We start from the raw sequence: 16,880 nt of genomic DNA on the forward strand, positions 1-16,880 counted from the left end.
TTATTTCTTTGGTCTGTCACTGATGCTCTATTCGGAGTCACAGATATTTGTTCAGGTCTCCACAGGAAAAGCCACACAACAGGCTTCCAAACTCTTCTTAAAATTCCCAGTCAGACTGTAAAAAACAACAGCACGTGTAACACTGCTGCTTAAGGATGTAGTAACTGTTGACAAGCACCTTCCCAACCCTCAGCCTCCTCAGTTTTTTGACCACTGCCTGATATGAATAGGACCTAGAACTGTGTTCATATCATGTGGCCCTGCTCCCCTTATTCATAGATGAGAGAACCAACATAACCATGTGATCTCAAGAGCCAGTCAGATTATCTCCTGAAGGAGTAGAGAAAAGAGACAAAGATGATTTTTAGATGAGCTGGCCCCTGGGATTGGCTAACATTGAGAAGGTAACCTGTTTGGCAGCCATCTTAAGCCATGTGCTTAAGATGAGTGCTTGTTGAGTAGAAAAGGCCAGTCTGAGGGAGGATAGTGCCAAATGAGCAAAGATGAAACTACAAATGCTGAGCTAGAGCCATGCTGAACAACTAACTGTCAGCTCTGCAGTCCATTTTAGGACTCAGTTGTTTCTTTTCTGATGTTGTCCTTAAGATGCCCCCTTGGAATGGTGAACCCTGTCCACGTTTGTGTGTTTTTCTTTAAAACTTTGTTTTTCAGAGGACCCTCTATAGTAGACCCCATCCTGTTTCCTCTCCTCCACCACTTCTGGTGTCTATCCTGTTTGACATTCTGAATGAGATTTAAGCATCCTCCCCAGGATCCTCCTTAGTGTTTAGCTTCTTTAGTTCTGTAGGTGGCTATCCTATATTATACAGCTAATATCTGCTTATTAGTGAGTGTATACCATGCCTATCTTTCTGTTTCTGGGTTACCTCACTAAGGATGATCTCTTCTAGTTCCATCCATTTGCCTGCAAATTTCGTGATTTCCTTGTTTTTAATAGCCAGTAAGTATTCCATTGTGTAGATGTACCACAATATCTGTATCCATTCCTCCATTGAGGGACACCTAGATTGTTTCCAGATTCTGGCTGTTACAAATAAAGCTTCTATGAACATGGTTGTGCAAATATCCTTATTGAATGGTGCGACATCTTTTGGGTATAAGCCCAGGAGTGGTATAGCTGAATCTTGAGGTAGTGCTAGTCCCAATTTTCTGAGAAAGCACCAGATCAATTTCCAAAGTGCTTGTACAAGTTTGCACTCCCACCAGCAATGGAGGAGGGTTCCCCTTTCCCCACATCCTCTCCAGCATGTGTTGTCACTTGAGTTTTTTTTTGTAATATTTATTTATTTGTTTCAATTTATTCACTTTTCATCCTCTCTGCAGCCCCCTCCCTCATCTCCTCCCATTCCTAGCCATCCTTCCGCTTTTCCTGTTTGCTCTTTCTCTAGTGCCCTAATAGGGGAGGACCTCCTCCCCTTCTATCTGACCCTAGCTTATCATGTCTCATCAAGGTTGGCAGCATCATCTTCCTCTGTGGCCTGGCAAGGCTGCTCTTCCCCAGGAGGAGGTGGGGAGATCAAAGAGCAGGCCACTGAGTTCATGTCAGAGATAGCCCCTGCTCCCCTTACTAGGAAACCGGCTGGGAAACTGAGCTGTCTATGGGCTTCCTTTGAACAGGGGGTCTAGGTTATCTCCATGGATGGTCCTTGGTTGGAGTATCAGTCTCTGCAGGCCCCCCTGGGCCCCAGTCTTTCTCTCTCCCTCTTCTTCATAAGCATTCCAGCACTCTGCCAAAAGTTTGACTATGAGTCTCAGTACCTCGTTTGATACCCTGGTGGGTAGAGTCTTTCAGAGGCCCCAGGGGAAGGCTCCTGTCCTGTGTGTAAGATGGAATCTCAGAGTTGTTTTGATTTGGTCCTCTGAAAGGATTCACCCAACAGGAGATCAAAGCAGAGGTTGAGACTCAGGGCCAAACTTTAGGCAGAACGCAGGAGTCTTATGAAGGAGTCTTATGAAGGAAGAGAGGGGTGGGATTAGAGGGACATGGAGGGAACAGGAGCCCCACAAGGAGACCAACAAAACTAAAAGATCTGAGCCCAGGAGGTCCTGCAGAGATTGATGCACCAACGTAGAACCATGCATGGAGAGGACCTAGACCCCCTGCTCAGAAGTGGCCAATTGGCAGCTCAGTGCTCATGTGGATCTCTGAGAGAGGGGATCAGGGGCTACCTCTGTCATGAACTCAGTTGACTGCTCTCTGATCACTCGCCCCTGATAATGTAGCCTTGCCAGGCCGTGGAGGAAGAGCATCCAGGAAGTCCTGATGAGACTTAACCAGCTATGGGAAAATGGCAATAGTGGACAACTCTGCCTTTCAGTGGACTAGGGGAAGGGGATGGGGGAAGAGGGAGGGAGGGTGGGACTGGGGGAGTTGTTGAGGAAGGGGGTTTCAATCAGGATATATATTGAATAAATTGTGAAGAAAAAAATTTAAAAAATGAAAAAAGAACTTTGTTTTTAATCTCCACAACCAGAACAAATTGGATAAAAACATTACATCTAAGTCAATGAAGAGAACTGCCACCAAGGTTTGATACACACAAAGATAAAAATGACACAGTTTAAATAAAGAGACATCCTCTGCTCTTGTCTGATTATGTACATGGTAGAGAGATGGTCATTAATGGAGCAGAATTGAGATCTATAGGTTGGGAAATGTGAGACTCTTCTTGCCAGGACAATCTAGAAACAGTCAAACTAAACCCATATTTCAAACTAAACGCATATTGTTCCTTTATTTTATTTTATTTTATTTTATTTTTTGTTTTATTTTTCAAGAAAGAAATTGGGAAACTAGGTCATAGGATGGAATAATTCTATGCTATAACTCTCCTAGCCGGTGTGAAGTTGAGGGGCTGTTGGCTTGGCAACCTCACATCCATACTGAACAGATTTTGGAACTAGGATCTATGTGAAGACAAAACCAGAAAATACACACACTCTGTGAAGAAGGAAAATGGGAGACAGGAGAAACCATTGAGCCCAAGGCAGCCATGAAGAGGGTTGTTTGCCTCTGCCCATGCTCTGAGTGATAAAGGAAACTATTCTTTGAGAAACAGAAACCCTGGCACTCCATACTACATGGCTTGAAGTTCAAATTTATAAGATCTTTGTTGCCTGAAAAATTTAAGCTAGCAAATTTATATTAATATAAAAATGGTTTTCTGCTTACTGAACCCCTGGGGATGTTGACAGATGCAGCTGGTAATTTTCCCTGGAGGGGTGCTCCCATAGCGCGGTCTTCCATTGGCTTTTACAGTAGAGAAATGGGCTTCGTTGGGATGGGCTTACGGTAAACAATGGGGAAATACAAGTGGCAATGTTCTACCGAAAGTGAGATTTAGCAGACACAACTAAGAGGAAGATTAAGCACCAGGAACTGGACACCACAAAAGAAAACCGTATTTGTATAGAAAGAATTGAGATCTTTAAAGTTTAACATAAATTCTATGATGTGAAGACAGCATAATAATTAGTCAGTACATGCAAGATTTAAAATGTTCTCTTTATTCTTTCATGCATGCGTACAATGAAATTAGATCATATCTATTCCCAATTACTTCATTTGACTCCCCTCCCCCTAGAATATATAGTGTTTGCAGGGAGCAAAATAGAAATTTAAAATGCAGACTTTGAAAGAAAAATTTTGTGGGAACATTGTAGAAATATAGGAAAGAAAATAAATAAACTAGAAGCTTCAAGAGACTCTAATAAAGGACCAAGAGATTAACTCAAGTAGAATACAATGAGTGACAAAGGACAGAAATATGAGAAGATGAAAAGCAGGGGATAAAGTGCTAAACCATCAGTAAATGCTCAATAGTTTGGAATGGAAAGAACAGAGCTACATTCACATTGAAGATGAATTTGACTTGGTATATTTTAAAAAGCACAGTGGTTTGGCATGATGAATAAGCACTAACTTAGGCACATCATGGTGAAAATGCCAAATACTGAAGTCAGGAAAAAAAAAAAAAACTTAGACAGCAAATAAACTACAATTGTTTGGGCAGCGAATCTCCACAACAGTGTTGAGGCCAGAGTATAATGAATTTTGTCTTTAAAATGCCAAAGGGAAAAAAAATTCCTGCCAGCCCATAACTAGCTCTTGCAGTCTAAAATAATTGCCAAGTGTAAGCTATGATCAAAATGTAAAGAACTGTAGAGGTATTCAGGAGAATGAAGACTCAAAGACATGTAAGATACCCTGGAAAGAAAAAAATGAAGGAGGTGAATTGGAAGGAAAGTGTGAGACATAAAACTCAAGGGTGACCAGAATATAATTATGATAACAAGTATAAAAATACATAACTTGGAGTTTACAAAAACAAGATGGACAATCAAGCAGTGGATGGAGAGCTGGACTCAAGTCATTCAAGCTTAATAGTTCCGAGTTACAAGGTCTCAACTTTCCTGGCTTGTTGAGGGTAGAAATATCGATTTATTTTAGGTTTTCAAGTCCGCAGTGATATTGAGAGTCTAAAGCTAACCACATACACCTGAAAAAGCCAGAAATACAATCCATAGAGAAAATGCCTTAGTTAGGGATTCTATTGTTGTGACAAAACTCCGTGACTAAAAGCAACTTGGGGAGGAAAAGGTTTATTTCAAGGACAGTTCCATACCACAGTCCATCACATCATGAAAGGAAGTTGGCACAGGAAATCAAGCAGGGCAGGAGCCTGGAGGAAGGAACTGAGGCAGATACCATGGGGGACAGATACCTTTGGAGCATCCCCATTTCTTGCTCAGCTTGCTTAATTCCTTTTTTTTATTGTTGTTGTTATCATGTTTTGCTTCTCTTTTTTTCAAGACAGGATTTCTCTGTGTAGCCTTGGCTGTCCTGGACTCACTTTGCAGACCAGGTTGGTCTCGAACTCAGAGATCTGCTTGCCTCTGCTCCCCAAGTGCTGGGATTACAGGTGTGCGCCACCGTGCCTGGCTCAGCCTGCTTTCTTATAGCACAGGAGCAGCAGCCCAGGGGAGACACCTCTCACGGTGAGCTCAACTCTCCCACATCAGCCATTAATCAAGAAAATGCACTACAGGTTTGTACATAGGCCAATTTAGTGGGGTCATGTTTCTCAATTGAGGTTCCCTCTTCCAAAATAACTACAGTTTGTGTCAAGTTGACATAATACTAGCCAGCACAGGCAGGAGATTCCAGAGAAATGCAACCAGTGAAAGGGAACATAGGAAGCTCTTAGGAAGAACAAAGCCATGAAGTACAGTAAAGTCCACAGAGCAGCAAACACAACAAACACACATGTGTCTGACGTTGCATACTTTAAATACATCCTGGAACAGGCTAGGGAGAATGAGGATCAAGACACTGTTACTAAAGAGTCTGAGCATCAATGGCTGTAAAGGCCTGAATGATCATAGCTGCATTACGCTGTTGTGAGACTCTAATCTTGCATATACACCACAGGCAAACCAAGGAGACCAACACCAGAAGGCCTGCTAATGCTCCCATGCCCGCCCATTCCTTCAGATGATTCATGGCTGCAGCAATCCATGATGATAATCCTGTGGCTAGTCCTGCGTCCACTCTGGTAGAATTTGCCGTAACAATGGCCACTCTCAGCTGCTCCATCGTAGTATCGAATTCTTCAGTCCAATTACCTAAAATATAGCTAGACAATTGTTTAGACAGATTTGCAGCATGGGAAAAATTCTCATATTGTATGCTAGTGACACAAAGTCCAGCATACTTCCATTGACAGCCAAGTTGAGCAATTTGCCATAGGGTATCAATTTGCTCCTGCACGAGGTCAATCCTCTGATTGAACACCATCAAGTCTCCTTTTAGTTGAGCATTAATTCCTTTTTGTACATCTAAAGCATGAGCTACATTGGCTAAAAGATTATTTACATTGAAGCAGGACAGTCTCCCCAAGCATGGTTGGCTACCATAAAAAGCTAAAATGTTACGCTCAGGATGCGAGGCTAAGCACTGCACTCAGGGTCAGCCGCTTTCGACCCAGAGAAGAGCATGTCTGATTGCATGCGGGTTGATGCCCCAGGTCCCACCTCTGAGAAAAAGGTATTGGAAGGGTCTGATGCTCTTTGGGTGGATGACACCTAAATGAACATTGGTACAAAGTCCCAATTTATTTCTAATATCAGAGATCAGACCTCTACTCTTGCCTGATGTGTCTAAAACAAAAAGGGGGAACTGTAGAGAGCTGCGGAATGCCACGCCTTAAAGATGGAGCTGGTTTCCGCCTTCCACCTTCCCGATGGTGAGTGCTCTCTGTCACAAACAACTCCATATTTGGCTAAGGCTGAGGATCTGGCTTGCTTCCATGTATGTGGACCTATCTGCATTGCCCACGAGGCACGCTAGGGTTGGCTACCCAGAGGCTATTTTAAGCTGTGGGCTGGCTTTCCCCAGGGTCAGAAGATTGTTCAAGGTTCCTGAATAAACTGCATTGAGAAGAACAAAAAAAAAAAAAAAAAAAAAAAAAAACAAAAAAAACAAAACAAAAAAAAAAAAACATCAGAAAGAAGGAGAGGAGGACCTCCCCTATCAGTGGGGAGAGGCATGCATGCAGAAAGGGGGAGAGGGTGGGACCAGGAGGGGAGGAGGGAGGGGCTTATGGGGGGATACAAAAGGAATAAAGTGTAATTAATAAAAGTTAAATAAAAAAATAAAAAAAGAGTCTGAGCATGAGGGATTACATTCAGAAAGCATATAGAAAAACTTATCCTCAGTAATAATCATCAAATAATAATAACAATCAGGGAATAATAGTAATAATTCTCGGTAATAATCAGGGAATCTAAACTAAAAAAAAAAACAGATGTTATTTGATACTTATTTGTCTATAAAACGAGTATTCATGAGGAATGAAGGGCATGTGGAACACTGCCAGGAAAGAACAGGCACCGAGTAATTGGGAAACACACCTAGGAGAGTGGAAGATGGGCATCTAAAACAGTAAACCCCACTCTGGCAATGAAGAAGGAGCAGAGTCCAGAGGGAGCTCTCGGTGTCAGCAACGAGAAATGCTTGTGTGAAACAGCATTTCCAGGACTAATTCCTGAGCAGACGAGAACAAACCAAGTGAGCCCTGTAGTTAGCCTGGACTTCATCAAGGAAGCAATCCCTGGCCTGTGAGCCTCACATGCTCAACTTCAGAGGCAGGTTTCTGAGTGCATGGAAGCTAAAGAGGCAAGAGTGCAGTGCGTGGGGTATAGGAAGGGAGAGGGGAGTTGTGCAGAAAAAGAGTTCTAGGAAATGGCATAGGAATTCTCCGGAGTCTTGGCTGAAAACTACACACATGTGTCTAGGACAAAACTCCAAATGACTAAACAGTTATCAGCTGCTGTAAGTCAAGAAAAGGTCAAGGAAACTCACACAGAGATGGGAATCACTTCCGATTCTCACTAACAGGGATGGGAGAGGGCAGATTACACTGAAGGGTTATGCAGAGTAGATTACATAGAGGTGTCAAACAGGGCACCCTTTGATAGAGATTATGCTAAACTAACCCAGGAAAATGAGCCTTGAAATGGTCACACTGGTCCACAAGTAACAATATCCTGCCAAAATAAAAGAGGTCATTTTTTTAAAGGAACACAACAAAATCCAGTACTCAACAATATTTCTGGCACCTAGCTAAAAATTAATATTCATATTAGCAACCAGGAATATGTGGCTCACGTATGGCACAAGAAAAATGAGTCAAAAGAAAATGCCAAAAAGAGAAATGACAGCAGATGAAAGTTAAATATTCACAAAGAAATGGAGAGTGTTGAAAATAGCAAGCACAAATGTAAATATGATATACAGTCCATTTAATTAATTTAAAAGATTACTTACAAAAGTGATATTCAGGGACTGGAAAGTTGGCTCAGTGGTTAAGAATCGTCTTTCAAAGGACCCATGTTCAACTCCCAACACCCACATGGCAGTTCACAACTGTGTAACTCCAGTTCCAGGGAGTTCCAGTTCCAACACTCTCATAGACATACATTCAGGCAAAACACCAATGCACCTGAAATTAAAAATAAATAATATTGGAAAATGCTGGGTACAGTGGCACTAGCCTCTGATGCCACCACTCGAGGAGGCAGAGGTGGGTGGATCTCCATGAGTGTCAGGCCAGCCTCGTCTAGAAAGCAAATCCAGGATAGCCAAAGCTACACTAAAAACAAAACAAACCCAACATCCAAAAAAGTGATTAAAAAAAGAGGGCTGGCAACATTGTTTAGCAGGTAAGAGTATGTGCTGTAAAACATGGGACCAGAGTTCTAATCCTAAGACCAGTGAAAAAGCCAGCTGGGCCACTCATGCCTGCAACTCTAGGACCAAGGAGAGCAGAGACAGGAAGACAGCCGCAACATGCTGATTTCTCTAGTAGACAAACTACAAGAGTGATATTCTGCCTTAAAGGACTAGGCAGAGAATGCTGGAGGAAGATACTTGAGGCCCTTCACAATCGTGTGCACACACACTCAAACAACTACAGAGCTTAAAACATGGGAAGTATAAACCACAGTAGTATTTTTGGAGGCAAAATGTGATAAGTTAAAGATGCATATTGCAGATCACAGAATAACCATAGGAAACAAAGCAAAAAACCCCCATAGTTAATAAAACCACATAAAATATGTGTTAATTAAAAACAAAACCCCAACTTTTTAATGTACAAAAGTAGAAGGAGGAAGGTCTGGGAAAATAAAGCAGTTGGTAGAGTGCTTAGTCAGCATGCGCCAAGCCCTGGGTCTACTCTCCAGCACCAAATCAACCAGTATAGTGGTGTCCATTTGTAATCTCAACACTCAACACGGGGTAACAGAGTCATGAAGATCAGAAATTCAAGGTCATCCTCATCTACCTAACAAGTTACAGGCCAGCCTGAGCTACACAAGACGTTTCTTTTTTTTTTTTTTTTTTAATTTTTTTTTTATTTTATTTTTTTTTTATCAGTTACATTTTATTAACTCTGTATCCCAGCCGTGTCCCGATCCCTCATTCCCTCCCAGTCCCTCCCTCCCTCCCTCCCTCATCTCCACCGTGCCCCTTTCCAAGTCCACTGATGGGGGGGACCTCCTCCCCATTTATCTGATCCTGTTTTATCAGGTATCTTCAGGACTGGCTGCAAAGCCCTCCTCTGTGGCCTAAAAGGACTGCTCCTCCCTTCGGGGCTGGGGAGACCAAAGAGCCAGTCATCGAGTTCCTGTTAGAAATAGTCCCTGTTCCCCTCACTTTGGGAAACCAATTGGTTACTGAGCTACCACAGGCTACATCTGAGTGGAGGTTCTAGGTTATATCCATACATGGTTCTTGGTTGAATGTCAGTCTCAGAAAAGACCCTGTGCCCAGATATATTTGGTCCTTGTGGAGCTCTTATCCTTTCCCCATCAGACTAACTCCCCTTCTTTCTTATGATTCCCTGTACTCTGCCAAAGGTTTGGTCATGAGTCTTTGCTTTGAAAACACTGCTAGTTAGAGTCTTTCAGATGCGCTCAGTAGACTCCTGTCATACGTTCAATGCACATCCCATCTGTCTTTCTAAATGAGGATTGATCATCTTACCCCATGTCCGTTCAATTGATTATCTTTTTTAGGTGTATAGATTTCATTATGTTTATCATAAATTAAAAAATGGGGAACAGAGCTAAACAGAGAATTCTTGACAGAGGAATATCGAATGGCAGAAAAACACTTAAAGAAATGCTCATCCTCATTAGCCATCAGGGAAATGCAAATCAAAACGACCCTGAGATATCACCTTACACCCATCAGAATGGCCAAGATGAAAAACTCAAGCGATAACACATGCTGGAGAGGTTGTGGAGAAAGGGGAACCCTGCTCCACTGCTGGTGGGAATGTAAACTGGTACAACCACTCTGGAAAGCTATCTGGTGCTTTCTAAGACAAATAGGAATAGTGCTTCCTCCAGACCCAGCTATACCACTGCTAGGTATATACCCAAAGTTTGTTCAAGTACACAAAAAGGACACTTGCTCAACCATGTTTATAGCAGCTCTATTTGTAATAGCCAGAACCTGGAAACAACCCAGATGTCCATCAACGGTGGAATGGGTACAGAAATTGTGGTATTTTTATACAATGGAATACTACTCAGCAATCAAAAAGGAGGAAATCATGAAATTTGCAGGCAAATGGTGGGATCTAGAAAAGATCATTCTGAGTGAAATATCCCAGAAGGAGAAAGACAAACATGGGATATACTCACTTATATACACAAGACGTTTCTTAAAGAGAAAAGAACTAGAAGAAAGATCAAAAAAGACAAAGTGAAAGCAAAATGTTAGATTTTAAGTCTATCTGTTAAATAAATACATTTAAGGAAAATAATTTACACAATTCAAATAAAATTTAGAGAATATAAAAATGGATTAAAAGCTATATGATATCTAAAAGAATGCTAATTTGTATAGATAAGCTAAAATTGGATACTAGAAACTTGCCACGTATTAATATAAGAAAGCTAGAGTTGTGCTAATATTAAAAACTAGGCCTACCGAAAAGAATTGTCATGGGAATAGAGACACCCAACGATAAAAAAAGGACCAGTTTATCAAGAAGATACTATACATTTTGGTCATAAAACATGAAGAAGTCAAGTTGGTACTGACCACAAAGCTCCTCTCTGCTGGCTTGCTCTCATACTTCTTGGAGGTACTGGATGTGTCTCAGGGGGGAAATAATCAGCAGCCATCCCCAGCCGTGAACCCTGTGGACTGCAATACTGGCCCACGTGCCAATATACGCCCATGGCTGTGATAGCAGCATGACTCTTACAGAGGTAATCAACTGCCTTTGAATTGGATCAAAGGCCCCCTCCACAGGAGGAAACAAATGCCTGGTGCTATAAATCTGACCAAGAACCCATAGATTAGTGCAGTTCTCAGGCTTAGTCACGCAGGTTTCCTCACGCAGCAGACATCATTGAAGGCAGACATGTACACCTGGCCAAAATGCAGAAGAAAAAAAATGTTGGTGGATTTCTCAGACACAAACGAGTCATCTCTATCGTATCCTCTCCCACAAAGTATCAGAGAACATTGCAGAAGGAAGGAGGCAAGACGCTGAGAGCCAGAGGTCAGGGAGAAGAGTAACAAAATTGTCTTCTGGGCATGACAAGACTGATGCGCTCAGATGGCTGCATCAGTCTTGATGCACGCTTGGTGGTGCACGCTTTTAATCCCAGCACTTGGGGAGGCAGAGGCAGGTGGATCTCTACAAGTTCAAGGCCAGCCTGGTCTGGTCCAGGACAGCCAAGGCTACACAGAGAAACCCTGTCTCGACCCTCCCCCCCAAAAAAGACTGATGCACTCATGAACTCACAGCCTCACAGCAGCTGTAGTTCCCTGCACACCCTCTGTGTGACATCAAGCAGGCCAACATTCTAGCATGAAGAGGGCAGAGACACACAACCCATCAACTCTAACTAGCGAGCTGTTAACACTTGATAGTGTCTGCAGGAGGCAGAGTTGGTTTTCTTTAAGGATGTGGCTCCTAGCAGGCGAACCCATGCTCCAGGGAATGGCCCCATGCCCAGCAAGTATGAGTAGCCCGAATTTGATTCAGTGGGTTATAAAATATTACATGAATTTGGAAGGGAATGCTGGGATGGGGTGGATCTACAGGGCATTGGGGGAAGGGGTTGGGGTGAATGTGATGAAAACACATTGCATGCGTGTATGAAATTCTTAAATAAGAAATATTTCATTTAAAAAAACAATAGAATTTGCTAGAGAAAGCAATATTTTACTGTACTTGAAGACTTCAACCGCTCTCTCATTAGTTAATAGGACTAGCAGACAGAAAATCAGTAAAGAGAGAGATGCCCTAAGCATTATTAATGAACATAATCCAATTGACATTTATATAACATCCCACCCAACAAGAAGAGAATATAGTTTTTTCAAGTGTACATGGTATGTTTATTGAAATAGGGCATCCTCTAAACCATGAAAAAAAAATAAAAATATTGAGATAATTAACTGTGTAAGAAGCATGGTCCCTTATCACAATAGAATTAAAATAAAAATTAGTTACAAAAACATTTGAAAATTTTCTTCACACTTGGAAATGAACCAACATACTTCTAAAAAATAATGAGTCACAAAGGAACTGATAGGGAAGAGCAGCAACTTATTTTGACTTGACAAAAATAAAAACACCACATGGAATGCACAAAAAGTCCTTAATAAACTTGTAACAATAAATATTTGTGTTATATAATAGTGTTATATAATAAGTTTTTTCTTTATATAATAAGGAGGAAATGAGAAAAGCAACAGAAAGAAAAAAATAATTAAAAAAATGGGAATAAGTAAAATTGAAAATAGCAAAACAATAAAGAAAAGCAATTAAGTCATGTTTTTTAAGTCAATAAAATTGATAAACCTGAAGCCAGACCTGATCAAGAGCAAAAAAATGAACAACACAATAAATTAAAAAACAAAACATCATGTAAATACTCAGATATTAAAAAGGCAATCTGAGGGTTTTTGAACAATTTTGTGGCTATAAATATGAAACTGGAAACGATCATTTTCCACGAAAGATACAAACTTAGTAAAGCTTCCTCGGGAGAACTGCATTGTCTGAATAACTCAGGTAGTTCGAATAGTTCTCTATTTGTGCTGGGTAGTCTTCGCTGTCAACCTGACAGAACCTGGAACCATCTGGGAAGAGAATCTTAATGATGAATTATCTGGATCAGGTTGACCTGTAGGCATGTCTGTGGGGCATTGTCTTGGTTGTTAAGTGATGTGGGAAGACACAGCCCCCTGAGCGGAGGTCCTGGACTATATAGAGGAGCTGAGAGCAAGCAAGCAACCAACCAACCAACCAAAGGTATAAATCCTCTCTCTGTTTTATCCTTGCTGCGGGTGTGATGTGACCACATGCTTGAGCGCCTCCTTTGAATTCCCTGAAATCCTGGATCGTGATGTAGCCCTTTCTCTTTAGAATTCCATTTTTTTTCCAAAGTGTTTGTCACAGCAACAGAAACGAAACTAGAACAATATTTTTTGAGGAAACTGAGTTTGCAGAGTCATAAAACCTCATAACATCACAATCATTTACAGAAGCATACACTACGGTGCTCTTCTAGGATCATATCAGCTATTAAACTCACGACCATCTTAATTTGTTTACATGCATCATGTGGTGTCTATACAATGGCCAAAATGAGACATAATAGCATGTAAAACTCTCAAAAAAGGAAATTCCAGGGACATATAATATTGCTTTTGAATTTCCTCTCACAATAGAGGTGAAAAGGAAGAATATAAATAGTAATGATCTATGCATTTTGAACAAATTATGAAGTTTATATGTATTTTGCCTGTTAAACACTAGAACAGGACCAGGCAGAGTAGTTCATGCCTTTAATCCCAGCACTTGGGAAGAACATGCAGATGGATCTCTGAGTTTGAGGGCAGCCTGGTCTAATAGCACATTCCAGGCCAACCAGAGATACATTGCATGATTCTGCCTCAATGCTCACTCCCAGTGGCCATAACATAACAAAGTTCATATTCTGGAAAGTCATTGATTTATAAATACATAAAATTCACTTCAGACAAGGAAATCAGTCTGTTGTCTCCATAACTGAGGTAGATATACTTATCTTATTTCCTTCAAACAAGTTTTGTCCAACACTCCTTTAGACTTGTATTGAGATGACCTAAGTTTGGAGAATGCTGAGTGAAAACTTTCAAAATAATTACATTGAACAACTAAATCTTAATACTTGTGCCCTTCCAAGAAACAAATATCCTCCCCCAAGGACTAGGGAGATGGTTCGTCGAGTTGCTTGCCTTGTAAGCAAGAGGACTTGGGTTTGAAACCCAGAGCCCGCCTAGAAGGCAGTGTGAATCTATCATCCCAGCTTCAGGGCAGTGGAGACAGAATCTCCCTGGCACTCACTGGCCAGCCAGTCTAGCTAACTGGTAAGCTCCAAGCCAGCGAGAGACTCTGTCTCAATAAAGGTACGTGAGGATAATAGTGGATGCTGTCCTGAGGTCTTCATAGGCACATGTACTCATGTGTATGAATGCCCACAAGTGTACATGTATGTGCATACACATTAAATTAAAATATATTGTCCTGACTATGTTGTGTCTTTACTGGCTACTGGGTATCTGAGCCTTTCTTGATGGGTAGGCAGAGGCTCACAGCAGCAGCCACAGCCTCGGCCACAGATCAGCTTAGAGATGTGTGACATGAGAGGATAAACCTAAGTCTATGAGCCTGTCAGAGGATCTCCAACTATAAGTTAGGCTGACTGACTTTGACCTCAAAATGTGTTGAACACTAATCTTGAAGTGCTGCAGAAGCAAACACCCACTAGACGGGATTTCTTACCCGTCCATGCCTTCCACTGTGCCTTCCCCAAAATGTATTTCAATAGAAGAGACAACATAGTGAGACTCCAGGTTTTCCCACAGCCTCTGGGATAGTAATATAGGGTTTTTGAAAGCTCAGATTTTCCTGTCAAAACTGATGTCACAAGGAAACCATGTATAATAGAAAAACAATGCCCACTTGGAACTAAGTTAGCAAGTAGAAGACAAGACATTATAGCCCCTAGAGCTCTGTAGAGGAATTTTAATCCAGCAATATGACTGCTCTGGCAAGGGATCACATTCAAAGATCTGTGTGATCTGGCTGGACTACAGACATGCCCTTAGTATACACCTTTAATTCCTCTGGCTAGAATACAGACATGCCTTTACTACACACCTCAATACCAAATAATGATGACTAATTGAGGGGCAGATAAAGTGACGAATCAGAGAAAGATTTGGCCGAATGAGCCAGAGATAGGATATGCCCTACTCTAATGAAAACGGGCAGGAAAGAGAGGCTACTTAAGAGCAGTACAGAGGAGGAGAGTACAGTACAGGAGTACAGCAGAGTTCGTGCAATCAGTTTAGTATAGTTCGGTTGAGTTTGGTGCAGGCAGTTCAATGCAGTTCAGAGGCTGTTTTCCCAAGCTGAGAAATTCAGTAAGAAGCCAAGAGAAGCCAATTTGAATCAGTCATCCCGGAGAGTAGTTTTGAGCCAGAACAGCTGAGTTGAACCAGCAAGCCAGAGTGCAGAAAGAACTGGAAAGGGTGAATTTATTTAGCAGTAAGTCTCAGAGGCTGAAATCATTCTAGGCCTAGGCTAGCAGATGGAGGCTGGAAGGTGAAGCCTTCAAGATTTGGTCTTTTAGAAAATTAGATTGTATGGTGTCTAGACGCTTCCAGGCCTTGGCCTAGGGATAGTTAGATACAAATGCTCTGGGCTCAGCCCAAGTCATGTATTAGTAAAGATTGGGTACAGCTCTTCTACCATCATCTGAGGAAATAAAAACAACATTTACAGTCCTGAACATTTTCTTCCTTAATCATCTGAAGGCTCCTTCTCATGCTTTGGAACAAGAATATGAGCATATGCTCAAGAAAGAGAGAGGAACACATCATCCAGTCACCTGAAAAATATTTCATCGATTTGAAAATAAGAACCAAAAGATATGGCCTTCCTACCGCTCTTATTTGAGCTCAACTTGTACTTCATCGGCTGCTTGGTGTCCTTCCAAGACTGCCCTTGTGCTGCCAGGGAACAACATGGGACACCGAGAGGAACATGGTGCAGAGGCCCAAGGTCAACCATCTGCTCTCATCACTTTTTCGAAACACTGTGCTAGAGGTGTTCAATAAGATGACATGACAGGAAAAAGAAAAAATACCATGCAAGTTGGAAGCGATAAAGTAAAATGGAGGCTTCAAGAAACCCAGGAAGCTAGTGAAACTTCCAAGGCTCATGTAGTCCATGAGACAAGACTGACAAGTCCTTTCCCCAAAGTTACATGATTTTAAGCAATTGCTCAGAAATTGAGGCCAGAAAAAAAGAGGCTCTCTCCAGTGGAGCTGACTGTGAGCTGCGCAGAGTTTCAGGGACATACCTTTTGTGACATGTGACCCATACTGGCCTGGGATGGGCTTTTTTGTGATGCTGCTGCCTTTAAGTCAATGGTGTCCCTATGAGTTGCCTCTCATCCATGACTCTGTGACAACAGCAAGCAAATTGTTCTTTTGCTCTGTCATTGGTGTGTCATAAAACTCTCTCTCACACACACAAACACACACCCTGTAGAACACATACATACACTGATCACTTAGAAGCTAGTCCTGCATAATAAACAGCTCTTTGGAGAAGCCTAAGATGGGACACTGAAGGGTATGGCCAACAGCCATTTCAGTAAATTTAGAAATGAATTCTCTAACACATTTGAGCCTTTCAGTAACCATAGCTCTTGTCTAACATCTTATGGCAGCAAACACAACAACAACGATAACAAAAATCTAACCAGAAAAAGCAAGCTAAGATGTTAGGAATGTCCTGACTTACAGAGACTATGAGATAATATTTGTTGCATTAAACCTCTAAGCTTTGGGTAAAGCGTTATGTAATCATAGAGACTACCATACATAGAATGACTGAAAGCATTTTGAAAAAGAACAAAGTTGAGAGATTCAATGTAAGATTCAGCATAAAAGAGCTGTAATAATAGAGACTACACGATCTTGGCAAGACTTCAACATCAGCAGCAAAATGTTGGCTGGACCAGCCTGGAGAATCTAAAAATACAACACAAGTATATGGTAGTCCATCAGAATGAAATGCGTATGAAAATTCCATATGGAAACTTGTTAATCTGTAAGCTATTTAAAATAATAAAATTCAAACATTTTCTTAACATGTATATACGAATGGGGTGCGGCGCTAATGGATTTTGACAAGGTTCCAAAGGCTCAAAAATACTCATATTTTTACAGAATCAAGAAGTAAGGTTACATATCTAATTAGATAATTTTT

The 16,880-nt window shown here is 41.4% G+C and overlaps 1 long non-coding RNA gene across 1 annotated transcript in view; it reads right to left on the minus strand.

The window, feature by feature from the left end:
• Nucleotides 1–3,626: 3,626 nt before the first annotated feature.
• The window catches only part of LOC132652377 (uncharacterized), a 222,432-nt gene continuing 209,178 nt past the window's right edge, over nucleotides 3,627–16,880 (minus strand). Inside the window, exons 2-3 of the long non-coding RNA XR_009589884.1 lie at nucleotides 7,850–8,024; nucleotides 3,627–5,657 (exon numbers count right to left, since the gene is read on the minus strand). This is a non-coding gene — a long non-coding RNA (uncharacterized LOC132652377). The remainder of the gene's footprint in view (nucleotides 5,658–7,849; nucleotides 8,025–16,880) is intronic.

Source organism: Meriones unguiculatus, chromosome 1 (genome assembly GCF_030254825.1).
Source record: "Meriones unguiculatus strain TT.TT164.6M chromosome 1, Bangor_MerUng_6.1, whole genome shotgun sequence".
Taxonomy (NCBI): domain Eukaryota; kingdom Metazoa; phylum Chordata; class Mammalia; order Rodentia; family Muridae; genus Meriones; species Meriones unguiculatus.